This window comes from Magnolia sinica, chromosome 4 (genome assembly GCF_029962835.1).
Source record: "Magnolia sinica isolate HGM2019 chromosome 4, MsV1, whole genome shotgun sequence".
Taxonomy (NCBI): domain Eukaryota; kingdom Viridiplantae; phylum Streptophyta; class Magnoliopsida; order Magnoliales; family Magnoliaceae; genus Magnolia; species Magnolia sinica.
In genome coordinates, this window is record NC_080576.1 from 96,124,860 (window position 1) to 96,150,466 (window position 25,607).

The following is a 25,607-nucleotide window of genomic DNA, read 5'->3' on the forward strand; positions in this document are numbered from 1 at the left end:
GCCTTTCTGTGTCATGCGTTGGCACAAATCTCACCCGTTAAAGGGCTTCTAGAAGCCATGTTGAAACAAATCTAGACCGTCCGAGCTAGGATATACCATCCTAGAAATACCCTAAAACCTAGCCATATGAAGAGAAATCGTAGCCGCAATGACTCCCAGTTTTTTTTTTTTCCAAAAATCGAGCCGAGAGCTTCCAAGCACTAACCCACCAGGAAATCTTCGTTGGACCTTCGAAATCCTTCTTCCACAAGCTCCTGTGGACCAATACGAAGTGTCCAACAGAAGTAGAATGGAGAAAAACTCACTGGTTGGAGATTCGCCATTGGAGCCGCACCATCTTCTTCGCCGCATCTGCCGGGTTCGGGGCAGGTCGTGGATTAAGTTGCTCGAGTCCAGATCCTCCTGGATGTCTCAGAAGGAAGAAGGAGGGTTCAATGAGAAGAACAAGAGAGAGAGAGAGAGATGAAGAGAAGTGGGAGAGAGAGGGTGCATTGTTGCACCAGCTCGAATCGGGCCGAGTCGCGATTGTGACTCCGGTCGAAAACGGACTGAGTCCGCTGATTTGGGCTGCGCCTGAGATGAGTCCAGCCACCTCGGTACTTTCCAGAAGTAGAAAAGAAGAAGAAAAAGGGTGAAAGAAGGGGTGCATGGCTGCACCCGCTCGAACCAAACCAAGTTGTTGGGTCGAGTTGTGTGAGTCGGGGCTAATGTCCATCCGAGTTGGGTGTGGGTTGGTCTAGTCTAGACTTTTGGGAAGTCTAGGGAGAGAAGAGAAGAAGGAATATTCCCTTCTTTGGAAATCATCGGGTCAAACTCGGTTTGACCCCATTTTACGTACAGTGCACAGCCGGTGCACGCCCCCAAGTGCACTCACAGTACTAAAAGTGGGGTCCACATTGATGTGTCGCCAAATCATATCCGTTCATCCGATTCCATGGGTCCAAGTAGGACCCCTGATCATAGATCAGGTAAGTTGAAAGCCCGAGTGGGCCGTACATTTAGATTTATATCCTTTATGTGTAGTCTTGACTCGATCCTACGGCCATATTACGTTCAACCTAATAATCAGCGGCTATAAGGACCCTAGGGTCTGCCTATATGAAATCAAGAGGTTGGATTAATGGGCTGATCACCTAAATGTGGCACTCAGGTGATAAATCATTAAATTGGATTTGTGGATTCGATGGATGGTGGATTTGCTGAGCTGGGTCCCGAAATTAACGATGTATGGTTCAATTGTTCTAATAGAGTAGTAAGTGAAATTTCATTGCGATCAAATTCCCATAACTAGGCCTTTTGAAGTTTGACATCGATTTCACCAAGGTGTGATGGTCCATCTTTAAAACTAACGGGCGAATCATTTGATTTAAGGATGGAGATCTCTTCTAACGGTCCTAAAGGTCATAAGGTTTGTCTAAACGAAGATCCATCGTTGAATTGGTGGTCTGATGGTTTGATTGTGATGACCAGGTGGCGGACCTTTAAGTTAGACTTTATGGTTCCAATGAATGGTGGATCTGATGATCTAAGGCCTACGAATGATAACGTATGGCTTAATCTGTCTGGTAAAGTAGGGTCAAACTTCCTTCACCATTTAGATTATAGCAATATAGTAGGTTCATAAAGATCAATGACACTTTTAGAACGAGATAATTATTCGTTCTTGAGAATCAACGGTCAGATGACTCGATATATGAATAAAGATTGTACTAGATGGTCTAGATGGATAGATTGAGGGCCACTGGATGATAATGTGTAAGGTGAGTCACGCGTGATCCCACGCACGTGAAATTAATTTAGATCCTCAAGGTAACACCCGAGTACTTAAAAGTACGGGTGTTACACATTGCCATTTGTCAGATTCTTTATCTCGACGGCCCCTTGAGGATAGATATTAGTAACAATGAAAGGACCGGTCCAATGAGATCGAAGTTTTTCTAGAAAAAGATGTAATTGAGAATTGTATAGAAGGAATTTGTGGCTAGATGTGAATGATTTCCAAAGGATGTTCCGGTCATGAAACACCTTCAGATTCTTTATCTCGACGGCCCCTTGAGGATAGACATTAGTAACAGTAAAAGGGTCGGTCCAATGAGATTAAAGTTTTCTCAGAAAAAGATGTAATTGAGAATTGTATAGAAGGAATTTTTAGCTAGATGTGAATGATTTTCAAAGGATGTTCTAATCATGAAACACCTTCATCTTGTCCTTGTAAATTCTCAAGTTCTCGTGTGCAACATTTCGAATTTCTTCGAGTTGATTCAATTGAAGTTTGTGTAGCGAGTCAGCATTGTCCAAGTTAAAATTTACATTTTTGATAGCCCAGTAGGCTCTATGTTTCAACTCTACAGGCAAGTGGCAAGCTTTCCCATAGATGAGTCTAAAAAGAGACATTCCGATGGGGGTCTTAAAAGCTGTACGATAAGCCCATAAAGCGTTGGTTAAGCGGATTGACCAATCCTTATAGTCAAGGTTAACCTTTTTTTTCAGAATTTGCTTAATTTTCCTATTGGAAATCTCAGCTGGCCCGCTTGTCTGTGAGTGGTATGGAGTGCTTACCTTATGAGAAATGATATATTTTTTCATTAAGTTCTCAAATGGCCTATTACAAAAGTGTGAACCTCCATCACTAATGATGGCCCGAAGCGTTCCGAACCAGAAAAGGATGTTTTCTTTTAAGAATCTAATAACCATTTCGTGATCATTATTTCGGCACGAGATCACTTCAACCCACTTAGTGACATAGTTTACTGCCAATAAAATGTAAATATTTCCAAAGGATTGGGGGAATGGCCCTATGAAATCGATGCCCGTACAATTGAATGCTTTAATGATAAAAATTGGGTTTAGCGGCATCATATTTCTACGGGACAATCCTCTCAATTTCTGAAAATGCTCACAAGCTTTACAAAACTCATGAGTATCTTTGAACATAGTGGGCTAGAAAAAGACACACTGTATAATTTTGGTCGTGGTCTTTTTAGCAAAAAAGTGACCACCGTAGGCCTGAGAGTGACAAAAAGAGGTGACACTTTGATGTTCATTGTCTAGCATATATCTTCTTAGAATTTGGTCTATGTAATATTTAAACAAATAAGGATCATCCCAGAAGAACTTGTGTGCCTCGGCGAAGAATTTCTTCTTATCTTGGGCAATCCAGTATGTCGGTGTGAAACCTGTGGTAAGATAATTCACAATGTCAGCAAACCAAGGTAATTGGGAAAGTTTAAACAATTCTTTGTCATGGAACATGTCATTTATCAATGTCGGTTCAGGAAATTAGGAAGATCAAGCCTAGAGAGATGGTCAACCACTACGTTCTTTACTCCCTTTTTATCTCGTATTTCTATGTCGATCTCTTAGAGTAAAAGGATTCATCTTATCAAGCGGGGCTTGGCATCATTCTTAAAAGAAGGTACTTTAGTGCCGCATGATCAGTGTAAATGATGATTTTGGATCCAATCAAGTAGGACCTAAATTTATCTAAAGCGAACACTACGGCTAAGAATTCCTTCTCCGTAGTAGAGTAGTTCACTTAGGCCGAATCTAGAGTTCTACTTGCATAATTAATCACATAGGGCTTCTTCTCTTTTCCCTGGCCTAACACCGCCCCAATAGCATAGTCAAACTCATCACACATAATCTCAAAATGTATACTCCTGTCGAGTGACTGCATGATAGGAGAGATAGTCAACATGCCCTTGAGCTTAGAAAAAGCTCCTTAGCATTCTTCACTCCACTCGAATGGTGTATCCTTTTGAAGTAGATTACATAAAGGATGAGAGAGATAACTAAAGTCCTTTATGAATCATCTGTAAAATCTAGCGTGTCCTAAGAAGGATCACACATTACGTATGCTCTTGGGTGGAGGTAGGTTAGAGATAAGATCAATTTTTGCCTTATCTACCTCAATTCCTTTGGAAGAAATTATATGTCCAAGAACAATTCCCTTGGGAACCATGAAATGACACTTCTCCCAATTCAAAACCAAATTCTTCTCATCGCGTCGCTTCAGCACATTTTTAAGATTTTTCAGACACTCGCTGAAGGATGGACCAAAGACAGAGAAGTCGTTCATGAAGACCTCTAAATATTGCCCCACCATATCAAAAAAATACTCAACATGCATCCCTAAAAAGTAGTGGGGGCATTACACAGTTCTAATGGCATCCTTCGATAAGCAAACGTGCCAAATGGACATGTGAACGTTGTCTTTTCTTGATCTTTAAGGGTTATTTCCATCTGGTTGTAGCCCGAATATCCGTCAAGGAAGCAATAGTGAGAGTGAACAGCTAGCCTTTACAAAATTTGATCAATGAAGGACAAAGGAAAGTGGTCATTCCTTTGACGATATTCAACTTCTTGTAGTCAATGCACATTCTCCTACTAGTAGTAACTCTAGTTAGCATGAGTTCATTATCGGCATTGGCTACGATGGTGATTCTAAACTTCTTAGGAACCACCTGAGTTGGACTCACCCATTGACTGTCGGATATAAGGTATATGATACCCACATCTAACAACTTAAGTACCTCAGCCTTAACTACTTCTGTCATATTTAAATTGAGTTGACGTTGTGGTTGCCGGGAGGTTTTCGCATTATCCTCAGGATGACTGCAGTGAGTAGAAATCAAAGGATTAATTCCCTTGATATCCGTAATCGACCATCCAATAGCTCCTTTATGCTCAATGAGAGTAGAAATAAGTATACTCTCTTGTTCCTTCTCAAAGTGGGAAGAGATTACCACCGGGTATGCCTCAGGTTGACCTAAGTAGATATATTTAAGATAAATGGGCAAAGGTCTTAGGTCAAGCTTCAGTGCCTCGAGGCTAGACGGTAAATGCACTACATCTATTTGGGGAAATTTCTAAAATTGTTGCCTCCACCAATTAACTTCATGTACTAGCGTAGTATCAAGCAAGGCATTCATCTCCTTAATCATGTCATCGTTTAAATCAGGAGAGTAGGCCAGACACATATCTAGAGTGTCAGAGTATAGAGTCAGGAGTGCTCTATCTTCCACGAAAAAATCGATCACGTTAATATCGTGGGTATCGTCATCCTCTGGCTGTTTGTTCTTGTTGAAAAATATGTTGAGCTCTAATGTCATATTTCCAAAAGATAAGTTCATAATTCCACTTCTACAATTAATTATGGCATTTGATGTAGTAAGGAATGGGCGACCAAGAATGATGAAAATTTGAGTTCTTACATCTATGATGGGTTGAATATCCAGGACAATAAAATCTACTGCTTAGTATAATTTATCAACTTAGACCAACACATCCTCAATTATCCCTCTCGATACACGAATTGAGCGACCGGCAAGTTGTAATGTGGTCCGTGTGGGTTTTAATTCACCCAGACCCAATTGTTCGTAAACCGAGTAAGGGATTAGATTTACACTTGCCCTTAAGTCAAGAAGTGCATGCTCAATCCGGTAGTTCCCAATTACACAAGTGATGGTTGGGCTACCAGGATCTTTATATTTTTATGGCATATCTTGCTTGAGGATGACACTCACTTTTTCTGCGAAAAAGATTTTCTTTTGTATGTTTTGCTGTCTTTTGGTCATACATAAATATTTCATAAATTTGGCATATGAAGGAATTTGTTTAACGGCATCCAGTAGAGGGATGCTCCCCTTCACTTGCTTAAGCACCTCTAGAATATCTTGAGAGTTAGAGAGAGGTTTTGGTGCAATCAACCGTTGAGGGAATGATGCAATCGGCTTACTTTAAGGTTCTGGTTCTAACCCATGTGGAGCATTGCTAGGTCTATCATTCTCATCTATTTCCGGGTCCTTAGGCTTTTCAGCCCTCACCAAAATAGATTTGTCAGTTGTCTTCCCACTCCTAAGAGTGGTGATAGACTTTGTCTGCTCTATCTATTTTGAAGATCTTGGGTCACTAATTTCATATTGTTGTTTTGGGTTGGGGAGAGGTTGAGCCGAAAGAATCCCTTTCTCCCCAATCGAAATTTTTATTTCAAGCCCTTGTATGGCCTTTGTAAAGTCTTGAAAGGCTTGCAGCATACCCTGATTAAAAAGATCTTAGTTTTGTATATGTTTTAAGACCGGATCCTCTTAAGGTTTCCTTTAATTCAAAAATTGGTTAAGGATCCCTTAAGGATTTGTCATTTATCTGTTCCTCCAACTGAAGTTTGGATGGTTCCTCCAGCTTGAGTTATATATATTTGAGGTGGGTCCACTGAAAGGTTTTTGGTAGTTGTTTACAGCATTTGATTGCTTATTCAATATCTCTTGAAAAACAGGAATTGTTGGGAAATTCTTAGTTATATGTATGTTACAAGCACAAATACCACAAACAACTTCCGCAATCTTTTTGGGTTCTACCTTCTTAAGTTCTGGCCTCGACTTTTCTTGTGAGTTTGGCCACTCTTCCATGTACATCATCTTCCTCTTTTAAAACATAAATTTCTCCCCTTTCCTTTGATTGAGTAGTCTAAGAAGTGGTAATTCTTTAAGAGGTATCCCATGATTACACGTTTTCAGCAAGTTTATCAAAATAATCCCACGCATCATCGACTTCCTTATTCATGAATTCCCCATTACACATCATCTCTACAATTTGGTGCATGGGTGAGGTAAATCCCTCATAGAAAAAGCTTGTTATACGCTACGTTAGCCATATTGTGGACATGAATTTATGAGATCCTTAAATCACTCCCAACATTGGAAGAAGGTCTCATCCTTTTTTTGCGCAAAATTCATTATTGTTTTCCTTAAGGTATTTGTTTTTTGATAGGGGAAGAACTTTTTAAGAAACTCCCTCGTCATCTTAGCCCACGTGCTATTGGACCTTAGCATTAAGAAATGTAAGCATGACTTAGCCTTTTCTTTCAAAGAGAAATGAAGCAATTTCGGTCAAACTATGTCCTCAGACACATTTGGGAAGTGTAATGTAGATATGATTTCATCGAACTCTTTCATATGCAAGTATGAACTTTCATATTCCAATCCATGAAACTTAGGGAGGAGTTGAATTACCCCTGGTTTAATATCCACAGTTCCTGCATTCAATGAAAATATCATGCAGGAAGGTGTACTCACCCCCACCGGTTGTAAATAATCTCGTAGCGTACGAGGCAAGGGTGCATTCCACACCTCATTTTCATCTTAAATTTCTCCAACTGGAGGTTGAGGTTGATTTACAGCCATCACTTCTATTGACTTAAACGGTCTTAAATGGTGTCTAATCCTATGATAGATAGGCAACCCTTCAACTAATCCTCTTTCACTTAAGAGACGTCGAGTGTTGTCACGAACCCACTTGGGCATGAAACACTTGCAGCCCTCAAGCAACTAAATAAACTAAACCTAAGAAAAAGAAAAATAAAACCTACAGCAAATAAGAAATCTAAAAAAGAAAGAGATAATTGGAAAGAGGTTACCGGATTGCAGTAGCTATGTTATAATCCTAAAAAATAGAAAATAATGTTAGTTTCTAAAAATAATTGTAGAAAAAAATCCTAACTTAAAAACAAAGCAGAAATTAACCATAATCTTAATCTAATTCCAAAACTAATTAATCTCAGAAAAATACAGTTGTAGTCCCCAGCAACGCTGCCAAAAACTTGCTCACAACCCCAAGTGTAAGGTCGCAATCTAGTAATAACTCGGTAAGACCGAGGTCGAATCCACAGGGACTAAATTTGTATGTATTCTAAAAATAACTAGAACTAGAAAATGATCTAAATTGAAATCTGAATAATTGGGAGTAATGGTGAGTAATGTTGATTAAAACTTATGAATTTAAAGGCAGGAACTAGGGTGCCAAGGATCCACTTATAGCTATCAAGATGTTACCTTACTTGATTTAAGGAATACAATTAGAATTTGATTCTTATCCTATCCAATTGGAAGATAAAGCAATTTAAATCAAATCTGAACTTTTCATTGACCTAATTCTCAATGGAGGAGAATTGTGATTATTGGAAGGGATTCCATCACCCTATCATGCCTGGGCGACAATAGTGAACAGTGGGATTTATCAATCTCACTATCTCAAAATAGGAAAAGAAGATATCCAAAACTATCAGAGCATCTATTGTAATTTGAGTTACAATAAATCATAGAAAACTGAAAATATTCCCTTAATATCAAATTAGAAATTAATGAAGTTTAATAAGAGCAAGAATCAAAGCAAAATAAACATCTAAACATGCTATAAGCTTTACCTCTTAGTCTTAACTAAGAGGTTTAGCCAACTATAGACATGATTGAAACCAAATCTCTTAAACAAAACATGAAAAATAAACTAGGAAAGAAGAAAAACTCTTTGGCAGCTGCTCCACCCTTATGTATGCTCCTTGACACCTTTCCAAACCCTAGAAGATGCTTTGGAGCATCATAGATATTCCCATTTATAGTTGTGGAATTTCAACTTTCGCACTGAGTTGGAAAATTTTAGAAACTGTATCAAATTTACGCACTCTGTGTAGTTTTTCAAAATAGACTCGGAGTTTAAACCACCTCAAATTTACGCACTCTGCGTAGTTTTCCAGAATAAACTCAAAGGTTCAGAATATGTTTTTTTAGGACAATTTCAGGAATATATTTGTTTTTAAAACAATTTTAGGATTCGTTTTCTCCACTTCAAATATTTGATTCTCTTCATTCCTCACTTGATTTTCTTGGATCTTTGGAATATGAATTCTTCATTAATGACTTTCAAATCTCCAAATCTTCATTGTGTAATCTTTCGAGCATAAATCTTCCTTTTGACATCAATTTCATCTTAAGCTTTGGAAATCACCCCGCAGATGAAAATATGCATAATTAAATCGATTAAGTATTATCATGTTTATAAAAGCAAGGTATAAATAGAGAAAAATATACAATATTTCACATGCAACATTGCTGAAACTAGTTTTACATGGCTTGGAGTTGCCCCTGCATTCTAACGAGCACTTTATATCGTTCATACGTGCGATGTTGGTGTGTCTCCAGTGAGACGAGATTATATATATATGTGGAAAAGGTTCTATGCAGTCGAGCTGTGTGGGCCCCACCGTGATGTGTGTTGAACATCAATCCCATCAGTCAGATGCACCATTCCATGATAGGCCTAGGGATTAAAATTCAAGTCAATCTGTGACTTTTGTGGGCCACACCACATACAAAAGTTGAGAGGGTTACCCTCCATTAAAACATTCATAATCATTTTTTGGGCCCACCGAGATGTGGTTCACAAATCCAGCCCATCCATTATGTGTGTCCCACTTGGATGAGGGGTCAGACCAAGTTTCAGGCGCATCAAAATTTTACATCGGCCCCACCAAGTGCTTTTATATGTTTTAGGAATGTCTTCACATGAATTTAGATGGAATGGCCCACCTGAGTTCCGTATACGGCTGATTTTTGGGATATCCCATAATTTAAAGGGGACCCATCAAATGAACGGTTTTGATGTTTGACACGCATCACAGTGGGGCCCACACAACTCAACCTCATGGGAAGTTCCCATGAGCTCGACTGCATGGAACCTTTTCCCATATGTGTGTGTGTGAGGGAATATAACAGTGAGCATATTAGGTGTTACCCTTAACGCGGTGACCACCTTGGTGATTTGTTGTATATCCATGTGGTCCATCCGCTTTTCCAGCTCATTTTAAGGCATGGTCCAAAAATCAAGAAGATCTAAAAAATATCTGGCCCACAAAAGGTTTTAATGATCATTCACTACTGCTTTCAGTCATGTGTGGTCTACATGAGATTTGGAACTACTTAATTTTTAAGATCATGTCTTAAAATAAGCTAAAATAACAGATGGACGGTGTGGATATACAACTCATTCGTCAAGGTGGGGCCCCACGGTAAGGGTAAGGTAACACCTAAACTGCTTCCGTGCCTGTAGCCATTGGTCCATCCCACGGGTCACCGTGGTGAATGTTTCTCTCAAGGCAACTTCACTCATCAGGTAGACCAATGAGACCTGACAGTAGCGAAATTTCCTGTGCCTTCAACATTGACAAACTCAATTATAATTTGTAAGTAACTTATATATTGATTGGGTTGGGTTAGGCCGGGCAACCTTAGACCTCAACCTAAGCTGGACCAAGTTTTATTGGGTTGGTGTTTGTATGGCCCAAGCCCAAGACCAAACCCGATACATCCTGCCCAAGCCCAACCCAATGCTGGGTCAGTCAGGTTGAACGTACCTGACTTTCAGCCCTAGTCTAAAGAGCTCAGTCAAATAGATTTTATATTGTGTTAAACAAGTAAATAGGCTTTAGTTGAATAATGAGCCAAAGTCCATTTTGAAAGCCCAATGGAGCTGACACGTAATGTAGCCGTTAACATTTCAAAAAGTCTAGAAATTTTCAATCTTCAAGATTTTTAAGCACTGATTGTGTTTTGTTAGTTCAACAGTTCAGATCACTGACCATGGCCCATGCCCAACTGCTAAAGTTTTGAAATATCCTATTACAATAGATCAAGATGTACTCTGTGAATTGTGTGCCAGTTCCCATGTCCCATGGCACTGTGTCAAAGATCATAGTCATTCATTAGGTAATGTAAATTGATTCATATACTGAGAATTAGGGTAATGCGTCCCCAAGCGGGCCACACATGTACATTGAATTTAAAATGTTGGATTTTTATTTTTTTTTTGAGCTCACATTTTTCTCATATGAGCTCGACCTACCTAATTAACAAATTAACCAACTTTATTTTTGGTCTAGAGCATATGCGGTGTGCCCCACTGGATGGATGGCCCAGATCTCTTAAACGTATGCTACTCAACATTGAGAACCAGGCCCGGCGTGGGATCTCCCAATCAATCCCACATTCTTTGAAAACCCTTTTTTTTTTTATGATTTTATCTTTATTGTTATCAATTTAATTTGGTATTATTAAAAAGAAAAATAACCCACTCCAATCAGGACTTTGCATGGCCAAATACCATTCTTAATTTCACATGGAAAGAGAGCTATTAGGGGGAGGGGATTAGGTGTTACTTACCAGGGGGTCCACCTTGATGATGTACTGTATATCCACACCGTCCATAGGTTTTTACAGCCCATTCTAGGACGTGGTGCCAAAAATTAAGCAGACCCAAATCCCAGGTGGACCACCCCACATGAAACAGTGGTGATTGAATGCCCACCGTTAAAAATTTTCTGGGGCCCACCGCAAGCTGATCAGTAATGTTTATTTCCCATCCAACCCCTTGATAAGGACAACTAGACTTTGATTAAGGAAAAATACAAATATCAGCTTGATCCAAAACTTTTGTGGCCTACAAAAAGTTTGTAATGCTCATTCACCACTTTTTCCATTAGTGTGGTCATCTGGATATTTAGATCCGCTTACTTTTTGGGATTACCTCGTAAAATTAGCTCGAAAAATGAATGGACGGCGTGGATATACAACATATTCATCAAGGTGGGCCCCACACCGTAAGGGTAACACCTTAGTCACCTAACCTGCTCCCGATATTGGGTGGGTTAGTACACCTACACCTGCTCATATATACCTTACATGGCCAGGCTTCACACAACATCTTGTGTAAGACATCTATGCAGTGGGCCCCATCAATAAAAGATATTTCCAAGTGGCCTTGATCATCTTAAATACCTTCTTATGTGGGTGTACGTCAGGTAGGGGCCATTTTAGATCACATGTTGTTTCAACTATCCAAACTATTTATATGATGGCCCAAGGCACCAAACAACCAAGTTTACAAAATAAGCTTGTATAAGTGGGTCCATGTTTCAATGATCCGAATAATTAATATTATGGGTTCCACTTTGGATGGTCCGTGTGACAAGAAAAATCCTCGAACCAAAACCCTAAGCACTCAACTGGCGACCAACAAATAATTTTTTAATAAAAATAAAATAGAGAATTTTATTATGTATTTAACATTTTGTTTCCATTTTCAATAAGCTACTCCATTAATTTTAGCAATTAAGATTATAGTATTTTATTAGGGGTATTAAGAGCTTTCTAATTTATTCATAGGGTTTCAAGGGTATAGCTTGGGTGATTCGAGACTTGTTCAAATCGGCAATCTCTCTCTTGTAATTTTATGCATTTGGATTGAGCGAATATAGAATTATTATGGAATAACATGTAAGACTCCTATCAGGTGGGCCACACATGATCATCAGATCTGGTTGTTGGATTATTCAGATTGAGCGATTCAGTGGGCCCCACTTCAGTTGTGATCATTATAAATAAGTTTGGGACAGGACGTTTGAACCGATGTCCCTATACTCGGTTATTAAGCCAGATATGGAAACCTACGGTGTGAAGACCCTAGAGGTGAGAAGTGTGATGGGTAAGCTTCTAGCCATTGAAGGTTCTCCTAAAGGTGTAAGGTGCGGAAGATAAAGATTCTTGTCGGCGGAATGTCTTTCCAATCAAGTACGTTTTTAAATTGTGGTTTTAAATCTCCATTGTCGATGCATAGGCGATCCGTCAATTCCGCAATACAGGTATAACATAACATAGTTACCACATTGCTAAAATACATTATTCTTCCTAATGCAAGCAATTAGTCATTGAATGTGTGTTACCTTTGTGTTGTAGCATATTCAATAGGCAGCTCATAAATTAGCAACTATTTGATTATTGCCTCAATCCCGTAACAGTAGTCCCTCACCTATTTCTAGAGCTGTATACAAACTGAGCTAGCTTAGTCAACTCGCTCGGCTCGACTCGGCTCGATAAAGCTCGATTCAACTCGGTTCAAAATTGAGTTCGAGCCAAGTCGAGCTTAATTTTTAAGCTCAAAAATATTTCAAGCTTAGTTCAAGATGGCCCGAGCTCGACTTGACTCGGTTCGATATACAACTTGAACTTGGTTTAATTCGGCTCGACTTGATCAAGTGGTATAAAAATAAAAAATTTAAATCCTAAAACTACCTTACCCCTCTTTCTCACAACCAACCCGCCTGACAGCCGCCCAAGCTCTCTTTCTCTCTCTCTGCCTGCTTGACCTGGTGCTCGCCCGTCGTCACTGCCTTGCCCGACTGCTCATCCCTAACTGGTCCGGTGGTCCTTATCTGCCGGCCGTCTCTGCTTCTTACATGTGTGCCTTGCTCCTGCTACCAGTTCGACTATCGCACGAACTCAAACTCGGCTCGAAAACTCAAACTTGAACTTGACTCGAAAGCTCGAGGTCGAACTCAGCTTGAACTCGGCTTGAATTGGTCCGAGCTGATGACTGAGCCGAGTCGAGCTGGACAAGTAGCTCGGTGACCGAGCCGAGCTGAACATGAGTCAGGGGTAGTTGCTAGCCGAGCCGAGTCGAGCTAAGGCCAGCATGACTCGGTTTGACTTAGTGTACACCTCTACCTATTTCTCTAAACCTGATGGGACAAGCCTCTCTCATGTTAACTAGAAAAGAAAGTCATAAGCAACGCGAGCAAACAAGCTCTTTTTAGCTCTACTAGTGCGTCCTATGAACCATGGATATGGATTCCCTGCCTCCCAAGTAGCAGTCTTTTTAACCAATTGCCCGTGCTACATTCCTTGTATGGCCTCAATTAGGCTAATAATGATACATTACATGATACCGATGTTTTTTTATTCCATACTGGATATATTTCCATATCATAGTGTGATACATCCGTTGATACTGATATTCAAAACATTACTCAGGATAACTCATAAACTGCAATGTCTAAGCTTATCTCACCTCACCAAATTTTATTTTGAAAATGCATCAATGCTCTGCACAATGTCCAACTGCTAGATCTAGACCGTACACTAGGTCGGCCATAGACTTTGTACTCCACCATGCAAATTTGGTTGTAATCTAATAATTGTACCTCTTTGATTGTTAGCCTTTAATTTGGACGGTCTAGATCATGTACACAAAAAAAGCCCAATCAACAATTTGATGAATCTATTTGTTAAAGCCCATAATAAATTGCTTTATGGTTCGAAAAGGTCACTTTTATCGGTCAATCCTAACCATTACATCAGTGGGCAGAAAAAAAAAATGATGACCGGAAAATAAGAGATGGATTAGATCATCAGATCAAAGTGATTTTTGCATAGGAGTTTATAGACGGTTCAGATTAAGAGGCAATTATATTCAGTGTACTCACATTTCTAGTTTGGACTAGTGGGCCTCTTGGTTGACTGATCCAGAGCATTGGATTGTTGGACGCGTATGTGGATGGACGGTCCTATGAAATTTACATGGGAAGATCCTGACCACTAATCTTGGGCCCACTTTGAGTTGAACGTGGACTAGGAAGGCCAGTCCCGGATGTTTGAATTGGTACTATCAGTCAAACCCCGGGCAGAGTTATTTGACACTGGCAGAGTGTGATGGTTGATACCCAGCACTCACACGTGGCATTCTAACTCTCTGATATCAGGGCCCGCCTAAGAACGTTCATTGGCTCACATCATAAGATGGGCATTTGTTCTCTGATTCTGGACCATTGATAATTTCTAATTTGACCGTACATCAACATCAACCGCTTTACCGGTTAAAAAATTAAATCCGAGTGACGTTTATCTGTCATCTATCTAGACTGGGTCTTACAACTTTAACTGTTCAATTTGAGTTACCTATTTGCCACGTGTACGGTTTCTCACAGAAACGGATTGCTGCGGCAACATAGTAGGAAGTTCCTACTGTCCTAAGCTAGGTGGGGCCCACTTTGATGTTAGTGAGAAATCCACCGTGTCCATACGTTTTGCCGCCTTATTTTAGTACAAGAAACCGAAAAATGTGGCGGATCCAATACTCAAGTGGGCCACACATTGGGAAAATGTGAGGAGTGACATGCCTACCATTGAAACCATCTCAGGGTCCAATGGCCCCACGAAACGGTGGGCGTACACTTCCCAACCTCACGCAACGAGCTTTAGAACTGCCTTATTTTTCGTCTCATGTCTTAAAGGTGCAGGATGTAAGAACTCTATTTAGTGCGCTTTACAGATCTGGATTGTCATTCAGTTAGACAGGACGATTGAGTAAACTAGTGGGCCCCACTTCAGGTGATGCGCTGCGCAGTCTATCTGCGCAGCTTTGCGTACTAGGGCTGGAATGCTATAGTTATCTTACACAGACAGCAATTTGAGTTGATCTAGGATGCTGCAATGTGGAGCGTGGGAGAGAGAGTTGTAATGGGTTTTAAACTCTCCCTCCACAGATTCTATATAAGGGAGCTGGGTCCCCAATCCTACACCACGGCAGAAATTCGAGTCTCATTTTGTGAATTGTAGGAAGGGTGTGAAGGAGGGGAAGATCTTAAGTTCTACAGGAATTCTGATATTCTGGTATTCTGGTATTCTTATCCGGCTTCCAGGGTGGCGTCTTATCTAGGTACGTACCATAACCTTTGCACAGACAGATCCGTGGGCCTATTCCACATATATATTAAGTCTCACAATTGGTATCAGAGTCATCTGTGCATAGGTATGGATAATCACATCCATCTATATCTGATCATATCAGGGATTTTCGAATTCCTGAAACAGTTGTGATCAAGGATTTCTGAATCCCTGAATCCAGAAATTTTCAGATTAGGGATTTGAATTTCGAAAACCCTAAAGACAACTATTCGAATTAAGGATTTCGAATTCGAATCCCCAAATCCAGATGTCTATTGGGGGTTTTCAATTCAGAATCTCCAAAATTATGAAATTACGACTTTCAGATTTGAATTCCCAAATCGAGAAAATTAGGGACTTTAATCTCAAATACAACAATTAGGGATTTCGAATCCCAAATCCCAAATTAGGAATTTTGAAACTGAAATCCTAATCTGGTTAATTAGGGATTTCAAATTCCCAAATCTAAATGCCAATTAGGGATCTTCGAACTTCAAATCCAGATATTAGATATTTGGAATCCCATATCAGATTGGGGATTTTAAAATCGGTTCATCCAGTGGACCCTTACCTGCGATTTGTGGGAGACGACTACCATTATCAAAATCCGAACCTACGATTACAAGCGATGGCGTGCCACATTCCTTTCAACCATGTTTATGAAGCCGTTGTCGGCGTCTCATGGATGGATCTTCATTGCTGGAGGCCATATTTGTCCTTTCCGATGACACTGTTGGCACCACAGATCCATCTTAGCCCATCAGAACCGCTAGAAATCGAGTTGCAGAAAGAGAAGATTCACATCTTCTCATCATCTCGAGGGGATGGATGGCGAGCGCTGCTTGTCTCTCTCTCTCTCCCTCTCTCTCTCTTACAGCCAAGGAGTTTCGGAGATAGGCTCGGGAAGAGTTTAGGGCACTTTGCCCTGATACATCACACATATGGGATTCATCCCATACACTTAATAATCGGGTCCTCGGACCCAATTTCAGTTTAAATGGATCTGCTATTGCAGACCCGATTGTTGGTCGTTCGGATCTACTATTCAGGACCCGATTGATGAGCATTCATATCTGCATTTCAGGACCCAAACTGGATCGATTTGGATGCAAAACTTCGATTAGTGGGCCTTAATATCATTCTAAGCCCATTGATCCCAATATCTGATCCACTCAGTAATGTTCTATTTTATTTCGATATGGACCATCTATTAGTTCAATATTAAGAAAATAATCTTAAGTATTCAAGAGGATTTGGACTATTTATTTGACCTGGGCTGTCTATTTAATCATGAACTTTCATATGATATTAAGACCTTCAACTCATCAAATCAACCTATGGACACCCATATAAGTCTTTACTAGTCAAATTATATAGTCCATTCTATTTATCTATCATGTGAATGATGAAGCCTGGAAAGGTCCATGATACTAATTAATGATATCCAAATTACTCAGAGTACTGATTCGGCCTTATTATTGGCCCATCACCCATACTTAAGAGTTGATATAGACCATTGGAATATATGATGTGAAACTTTTCCATTTGTTTCACTTTAAAGTTCCTTTATTTCTAAAAGGGTTAATACCAACTAACTTATGGGCCGCATCGGACTAATTAAGATATAATCTATTAAGAGGCAGGATTATAATCTCAATCCTAAGTCCATATTTGTAGTTTTGAATTCGGTTATGTTAGCCACCATAGTGACCTCAATCGATGAATATATTACAAGTACAGACTTGTAACATTGGGATAAGCGGATTGCATACAGTTACGTTCACATTTTCATGCATACGGTAATGAAAACATAGACGATTACCGTTTGGCAGACACATGAACGGGTGAAGTAAATGGTGTTGGTAATGTAAAGCTGAAAGACTCATCTCACCCACAGGTGTTGAGTGTCTCGGATTTACATAACTGACATCACTTAGCTTCATGTTCAAGAGGATCACTAACATGTTATTATTACCTCCCACAGGAGGAATGATGATGATGTAATAGATTCTCACCAGGATGTGATGGTTGGGCCCATTTTCATCTTGGATGATTCAATTGATGCCTCCCTTAACAACTAAATCGATTAACTTTGCCTGATAATTTTATTTATCTTCACGAAATTGATTTGTGAAATTATGAACTAATGTGAGTATATATGTATCTCTTTTATTTCAATCTCAATTCAAACTAATCAGAATCAAGTCCCTGTCCTTAATGGATCTAATTACGTTCAATGGAAGAACGCCATTGAAGTTGTACTGGGCTGTCTTCAATTAGATCTTGTCCTGATAACATCAGAACCACCAAAGTTATCTGATAATGCCACTGAAGTTGAATATGATCGATGAGTTGCATGGTTTAAATCAAATGATACATGCCTGAAAGTCATTAAATATTCAATTTCTGAATCGATGAAGGGTGTCATGCCTGAAACAGATAAGGCCAAAGTTTTCCTGACTGAAATGGGAAAACGATTCAAGAAATCTGATAAATCTGAAGTGGGCATTCTTCTGAATAAATTGACTCGCTCGTCCTGCGATGGAAAAGACAACATCCGTAAATACATTGTAGAGCAGATCGAAGTTGTTTCTAAGATCCATACTCTAGGGCTTGTACTCACTGATGATTAGCTGATTCATTTGATCATGAACAACCTACCTCCCCAATTTAGCACGTTCCTGGTAAACTATAACACTCTGAAGGACATGTGGACATTGGATGAACTCATCACTCAGTGCATCCAAGAAGAAGAAGGGATCAGGCAGATGATAAAAGTTCAAAATATTAATATCGTGACTTCAGGATAAGGGCATGGGTAAGGGAATAAAGGTAAAAGAAAAAGGAAACAAATTTCTAATAAAGGATTCTCTAGTCCTCCATCTGGAAACCATGAGAATCAATCTGGAAAAGGATCTAAACGCAAACAGGTTAAAGGTAAACCATACTTCTTTTGTAAAAAGGCGGGTTATTTAAAGAAAGACTGCAAAGGTTTTCAGAATTGGCTCATAAAGAAAGGTAATCATTCTGTTTTTGTCTGTTTTGAATCTAATTTGACCGATGTGTGAGCGGATTTCTGATGGATAAATTCAGGAACTACTATTCACATATGCACTTCTATGCAAGAATTACTATAGGCCAGGCCACCAACTGATGCGGAGAGCTCAGTATACGTAGGCAATGGTGTCAAGGTTGATGTGGAGGCAATAGGAGTCTATAGACTTAAGTTGAAGTCTGGTCATTTTTTGAATTTAGTAGATACATTCTGTGTGCCGTCTATAAGGCGCAATTTAGTTTCAATTTCCTGTTTGGATAAGTTAGGATATTCATTCCACTTTAAAAACAAAAGTTTTAGTATTTACTTTAATTCGATTAAAGTTGGAACTAGCTCTATAGTAAACAACTTATACCAGTTAGACTTGATTGCCTCTCATCTCTATAATATTAATTCCTTGTATGGAAATGTAGTGGGATCCAAGCGAAGACTAGACTATGAGAATTCCTTCATGTTGTGGCATAGGCGGCTATGCCATATATCATGTGAGAGATTAGATAAGCTTGTATGAGAAGGAATTTTGCATTCTTTAGACTTCTCTGACTATAAAGTATGCATTGATTGCATAAAAGGGAAACATACTAAAATGAGAAAGAAATGTGCAACCAGGAGTGTAGATCAATTAGAGGTTATACATACGGATATCTGTGGACCATTCCCTACAGCCTCATGGAGTGGCCACAAATATTTTATTACCTTTTATAGATGACTACTCTCGCTTCTAGTACCTATACCTTATCAGTGAGAAATCAAATGCCCTGGATGCTTTTAAAATTTATAAGGTCGAGGTTGAAAATCAACTCGATAAGATAATTAAAGTTGTCGAATCTGACCGTGGTAGTGAATACTATGGCAGATATGACGAATCAGCACGCAATCCAAGGCCATTCGCTAAATACTTACAGGATCGTGGCATTGTCGCTCAATACACTATACCTGGTACTCTAGAACAGAATGGAGTGGTTAAGAGACGTAATCGCACCCTTATGGATATGGTGCGAAGCATGTCAGCAATTCGACATTGCTAGAATTTATGTGGAGTGATGCAATCAAAACCGCAGTTCATATACTAAATAAGGTTCTCAGCAAAGCAGTAAGTAAAACTCCTTTTGAGTTGTGGAATGAGAGAAAATTAAGTCTCCGATATCTACATGTTTGAGGTTGTCCTGTTGAGGCCAAAATTTATAACCCGCATGAAAATAAGCTTGATCCTAGAACCGTAAGTTGTTTCTTCATTAGATATCCAGAAAAATCAAAAAGCTATCGATTCTACTATCCTTCTCACTCTATTAGGATTGTTGAGACTGGGAATGCCAGATTCATTGAGGACACTGAAAACAGTGGGAGCACGAATATAAGAAATTTTGTATTTGAGGACGTCATAGTCAATCCAGATCACGTGGATATTAATAATGCAGTCGATTTCGCAGTCACTGCAGAACACCACGTAGAACCTCATATACAAACCACTGATGAGAAAAATCAAGATCAGACTCAATAAACTGAACCATTGAGAATATCTGAAAGAGAGAGAAAGCCCGTAAATCGAGACGATTACATCATATACTTACAGGAGCACGACTTTGACATAGGGGTGGAAAAGGATCTTGAATCCTTTACACAAGTCAAACAAAGTGTTGATCCTTCTTGTTGGTTTAATGCCATGAAAGATGAGTTGAAATCCATGCAGGACAATAAAGTATGGGATCTTGTAGAGTTACCTACTGGAATAAGGCCGATTGGTTCTAAATGGATATTTAAAACCAAATGAGACTCCAAAGGTAATGTCGAACGATATAAAGCCAAACTTGTTGCCAAGGGTTTTAACCAACGTGAGGGCATTGATTTTAAGAAGACTTTCTCACCCGTATCTAAGAAAGACTCATTCAGGATCATAATGACTCTTGTAGCTCATATGGATTTAGAGTTATATCAGATGGATGTAAAGACTGCATTTCTCAATGGGGATCTAAATTAAAATGTATACATGTTGCAGCTCGAAAGTTTTGTAGCTACTGGCTTAGAACATTTAGTTTGCAAACTTAAGAAGTCCATCTATGGGTTGAAACAGGCATCGCGACAGTGGTACCTTAAGTTTCATGAAGTAATTTCCTCATATAGCTTTGTAGAAAGCACTGCAGATGAATGCATGTACATTAAAACCAATGGGAGTAAGTTTTTTATGATGATTTTGTATGTTGATGACATTCTGTTGGTTAGTAGTGATACCAGGATGTTGAGCGACACCCAAAATTTTTTATCTTAAAGGTTTGAAATGAAAGACCTTGGTGAAGCTTCTTACGTCATCGGCATTAAGATTCGCCGTGACGGAACACATGAACTGCTCAGCCTGTCACAGAGGGACTATATTACTAGGGTACTCAAAAGGTATGTCATGCAAAATTGTGCTTCAGGAAAGTCGTCCATTGTGAAGGGCGACAAATCTGGTCTATTTTAGTGTCTAAAGAATGATTTAGAAAATAATCGAATGAAGGAACTTTCGTACGCATCAGTAGTAGGGAGCATCATGTATGCTCAAGTCTGTACGCGACTGGACATTGCCTTTGTCACTGGAATGTTGGGAAGATATCTATCTAATCCAGGAATGCAACATTGGATAGCTGCGAAGAAAGTATTAAGGTATCTTCAGAGAACGAATGACTTCGGACTCACGTACAAAAGATCTGATTAGTTGGAGTTGATCGGATATTCATATACAGACTTCGCAGGCTGCATTGATACTAAGAAGTCTACTTCAGGATACATCTTCATGATGGTGAAAGAGCTACATCGTGGAAAAGCGTGAAATAATCTACCATAGCCTCATCCACTATGGAAGCTGAATTTATTGCTTGCCATAAGGCATCTAATCAGGCACTATGGTTACAGAGTTTCTTCTTAGGTTTGCAGGTACTGGAGCATATCCCGAAACCATTGAGAATATTTTGCAATAATTCGGCTGTTATTTCCTTCTCTAGTAACAACAAGCATTCGTTGAGATCGAGACATATTGACATCAAGTACCTTGTTGTAAAGGAAAGGGTTCAGAATCATCAAGTGTCCGTGGAATTCATCGGCACTAAGCAGATGATTACAAATTCGCTCATTAAAGGGCTCTTTATTACGTCATTTCAGGAGCATGTAACATTCATGGGAGTCATTGATCCCACAGATGTTTTCAGTTAGTGGGAGTTGAGCATATTTTATTTTTTTACAGACACTTAGAGATGTCGTTTTATACAGTTTGTTTTGATGATTTTGATATAAAGATTTATTTATGCTTCTCTATATATATGCGCAAATTTTTAATTAAATAGAACTACAGTCGTGTCTCGTTGGAGACATGTAAAAGCTTCAAGACCTCTTAAGGATAGACACATATTATCACACTAAAGTGTGTAATCCTTATACCACATTTTCTAGTTCGTGATCTATGTCGTTAAGATTGAAAGTACTTGTGATCGCACTTAGTCTCACTTCGCTTAAATTAAATGTTGTGATGACTACCGCGTTTCGATACTGATAGTCTTAATGGACCGGATTGAATATCATTACTCATATTGTCCAACTATTTCATTGGTTAACCATTTAGATATTTTCTTAAAAGATCAAAACGTGTTTTCAAAATAATTCTATATGACTATCATTGACATTGCTCAATGAGGCCCAAGTGGGAGAATGTAAGAACTCTATTTAGTGGGCCTTACTGATCAACGGTCTGGATTGTCATTCAGTTGGACTAGATGATTGAGTAAACCAGTGGGCCCTAATTCAGATGATGCACTACGCAGTCTATCTGCGAGCTTTGCGTACTAGGGCTGCAATGCAATAGCTGTCTTACGCAAATAACAATTTGAGTTAATCTGGGATGCTGCAATGTGGAGCGTGAGAGAGAGAGTTGTGATGGGTTTCAAACTCTCTCTCCACAGATTCTATATAAGAGAGCTGGGTCCCCGATTCTACACCATGGCAGAAATCCGAGTCCCATATTGTGAATTGCAGAAAGGGTGTGAATGAGAAGAAGATCTTAAGCTCTACAGGAATTCTGATATTCTGGTATTCTTATCCGGCTTCTATGGCGGCGTCTCATCTAGGTACGCTATCTAAACCCCTGATCGCCATGACCCTTGCACAGACAGATCTGTGGGCCTATTCCGCATATAGATTAAGTCCCACACAGTCAAGATGAATTTCCAACAAACATTACCCCAGGTCCCGCCAAGCTTCTAATCAGAGTATCACATATTTCCATTTCTTATTGCCTTCCCTTCATTCATTTTCATATAGCTAATGTTGGGACCTATTTGGGAGCCTTGGATTCAATAGCTCTAGAGTTGAAACCCCCTGTTATGTTTAGTACTCTTGATTCAGAATTCATAACTATAACATATTTACAGAGGTTTAGATTTAATTATTAAATCAATTTTAATATCTCTAATACACACACACACACACACACACACACCCACGTGTGCATTTTTACACGTGTCGTGGGCCTCCAATCTGAATGGTCAAACTCTGGTGGGCCATAGTAAAGAAAGATGCAAATAATGAGAGGAAGCTATTTTCTTTTCTATAGCTCGTCAAAGTTTTGGATCAAAGTAAAAGTTGTATCATAGGAGTTTAATAGGGTGATGCATCACGTGGACCGTTTAGATTTTAGACTTACATAACTTATAATCAGTTTTTATAAGAATTGGTGTGCAGCTGAGCATTTGTATATGTATATATATGTGTGTGTGTGTGTGTGTGTGTGTGTGTGTGTGTGTCTGACACAATATTGTAATAAGCCGGTTGACATATATGCTTTACTTGAAAATGATGAAATTTCGAGTCTTGAATGAGCCACAAGCACAAGATTACATCCAAGTGACTAACCAATGATTTTTAACCATTTTATGTAGACAATGTTTGGACAGTATAGATCATTGTATTAAAGTAATTATAATGATGCAATGGATGATTTAATTGTTTTGAGATATCATCAATGGGTCATGTGCCCAATAAATTAATAGTATAGTGACACACATGACACACATGTAACTTTTAAAATGATTTTAGATGTAATTTTAGCTTTCACGGTGGATTTCAAATCTTTTTTTTTGAGAGGAATTGAAATGTAGGGGAGTTAAAATATTCTCAAATCCCCTCAAATCTATGGTGCCAAAGGACCCCTTATGGCATGTGATGAAAAATCATTTTTTAGCCCAGTCAGGCTTGGCCTCGGCCCAATCCAGTACTTAAGAACCAATGCCCAAACTTAAAGATCAGGTCCAAGCCTAACCAAAAGGTATTTTGCCAGGTCTAATCAAGGCCAACTCAATTCAACGAAACCTACCATGAAAATTAAAAAAACCCCCATTTCTTCCCTAGAATTTTTCTATCACATATACACAAAAATTTGATAAAATTCCTATTACCTTCTTTGAATATTTCTAGCTATCCAACCATCTAATGAGCCACACATGCATAAAACTTTAAACATTTTAGAGGAATGAAGCTAAGGCCCCATTTGTTAAATTTTAAGTCTAAAGCCTGAATCTGAAATCTGAAGCTGAATCTGAAATCTGAAGCCTGAATCTGAAATCTGAAGTCAAAAAACTTGTTTGGTAATTATGACTGAAGTTTGAAAATTAAGTATTGAATTTGAAACAATCTGTTTGTTAACAAACATTTAAAATGTCTGAAATATGTTATTTTGACATATTTGCCCCTATCTCCTGTTTGGAAATGTTTTACATTATAAAGAAATTATATTTTTATTAATGAAAAAAATTATTCTATGAAGAAGTTGAAGAAATAATTGATGATGCAATGGCGAAGTGAATGAGAAGCTTGTTGTGTTTTAGGAAAAAAAAAACGTGAAGTGGTACTACATTAGATGCAAATTTCGCCCACCAACTTTAATCTCCTACCGTTCGTACAACTCAGAGCTCAATGAGCCTAGAAAATAACAGTGGGATAATGATTTTCACCTTTAAAAATTTTGCAGGGCCCACTATAAAGTTTATTTTCCATCTAATCTATTCATAAGATCAAAAATATCTGGATGAAGAGGGAAAAAAAATCATATTGATCCAAAACTTTTGTGACCCTAAAAGGGTTTCAACGGTAGACGTTCATTCACCCACTGCTTTTTGCAGTGTGGTCCAGTTTATCTTTAGATCTATCTTATTTTTCGGCTCAACCCTTATGACGAGCTCGCAAAATGGATGGACAGTTTGGATATAACAAATACGTCATGATGGGACCCACATAACTCGCTAACGTCAATACACCAGCCAATCCGCTTCCCAATCCTGTCCCCGCCGGACGCGAATTTCCTACGAAAGCCTTTTTAGCAGGAAGTTCCTGCGTTGGGAACCCAGGTGGGGCCTACTATGATGTTTGTGAAAAATCCTTCCCGTGCATCCTTTTTGTGAGTTTATTTTAGGACATGTTGCCAAAAATAAACTGTATCGAAAGCTAAAGCAAGCTGAAAATGTAATAATTAAACATCCACAGTTGAAATATTCATGGGGCCACAGAAGTTTTGATTTATACTAGTATTTTTTTTTTTTTTCAGTTCATCCCAATAGGAATGAAGTTATTAACGATATGGGTGACATCTAAACATCACTGTTGAACCCAAGAAGGTTTCAATAGTAAGAATTTTCCTAACCACATTTTCTTTTAGTATGGCTCACTTTAGCTTTGGATACGGTTCATTTTTGGCAACATGTCTCAAAATGAACTCAGAAAACGGATGGACGGGGAGGATTTCTCACGAACATAACAGTGGGCCCCACCTAAGTTCCCAGCGCAGGAACTTACTGCGGAAGGCTTTCTCAGGAACTCTGCGTCCGTCCTTGCCCATCCGCTTCAAACGCGGATTGCGTCCTACCTCGCCCGGACGGATTATCGTCAAGGCTCTGTGGGGCCCACCATGATGTAAGTGTTTTATCTAAGCCATTTATCATTTTTCTTATATTATTTTAATATATGATCTTAAAGATTAAGCAAGTCTATGGCTCAAGTGAACCACACCAAAGGATGCTGTAGTGATAATGACATCCACCGTTGAAACCTTTCTAAGGGTCAGTGTGATGTTTTTTTTACTATCCAACCTATTCATTAGGTCATATAGACGTGGATGAAGCGAAAACACAAATATCAACCTTATTCGAAACTTCTCCATCTACCAAGAAGTTTTTAATGCTGGACGTTAAATCCCCACCTTGTGGTCC

The 25,607-nt window shown here is 39.1% G+C and overlaps 1 non-coding gene across 1 annotated transcript; it reads left to right on the plus strand.

Moving 5' to 3' along the window:
• The first annotated feature begins 6,645 nt into the window (after positions 1-6,645).
• Positions 6,646-6,753, plus strand: LOC131244910 (small nucleolar RNA R71). Its single transcript, XR_009170679.1, has one exon. It is a non-coding gene; the product is annotated as a small nucleolar RNA R71 (small nucleolar RNA).
• The last annotated feature ends 18,854 nt before the right edge of the window (positions 6,754-25,607 follow it).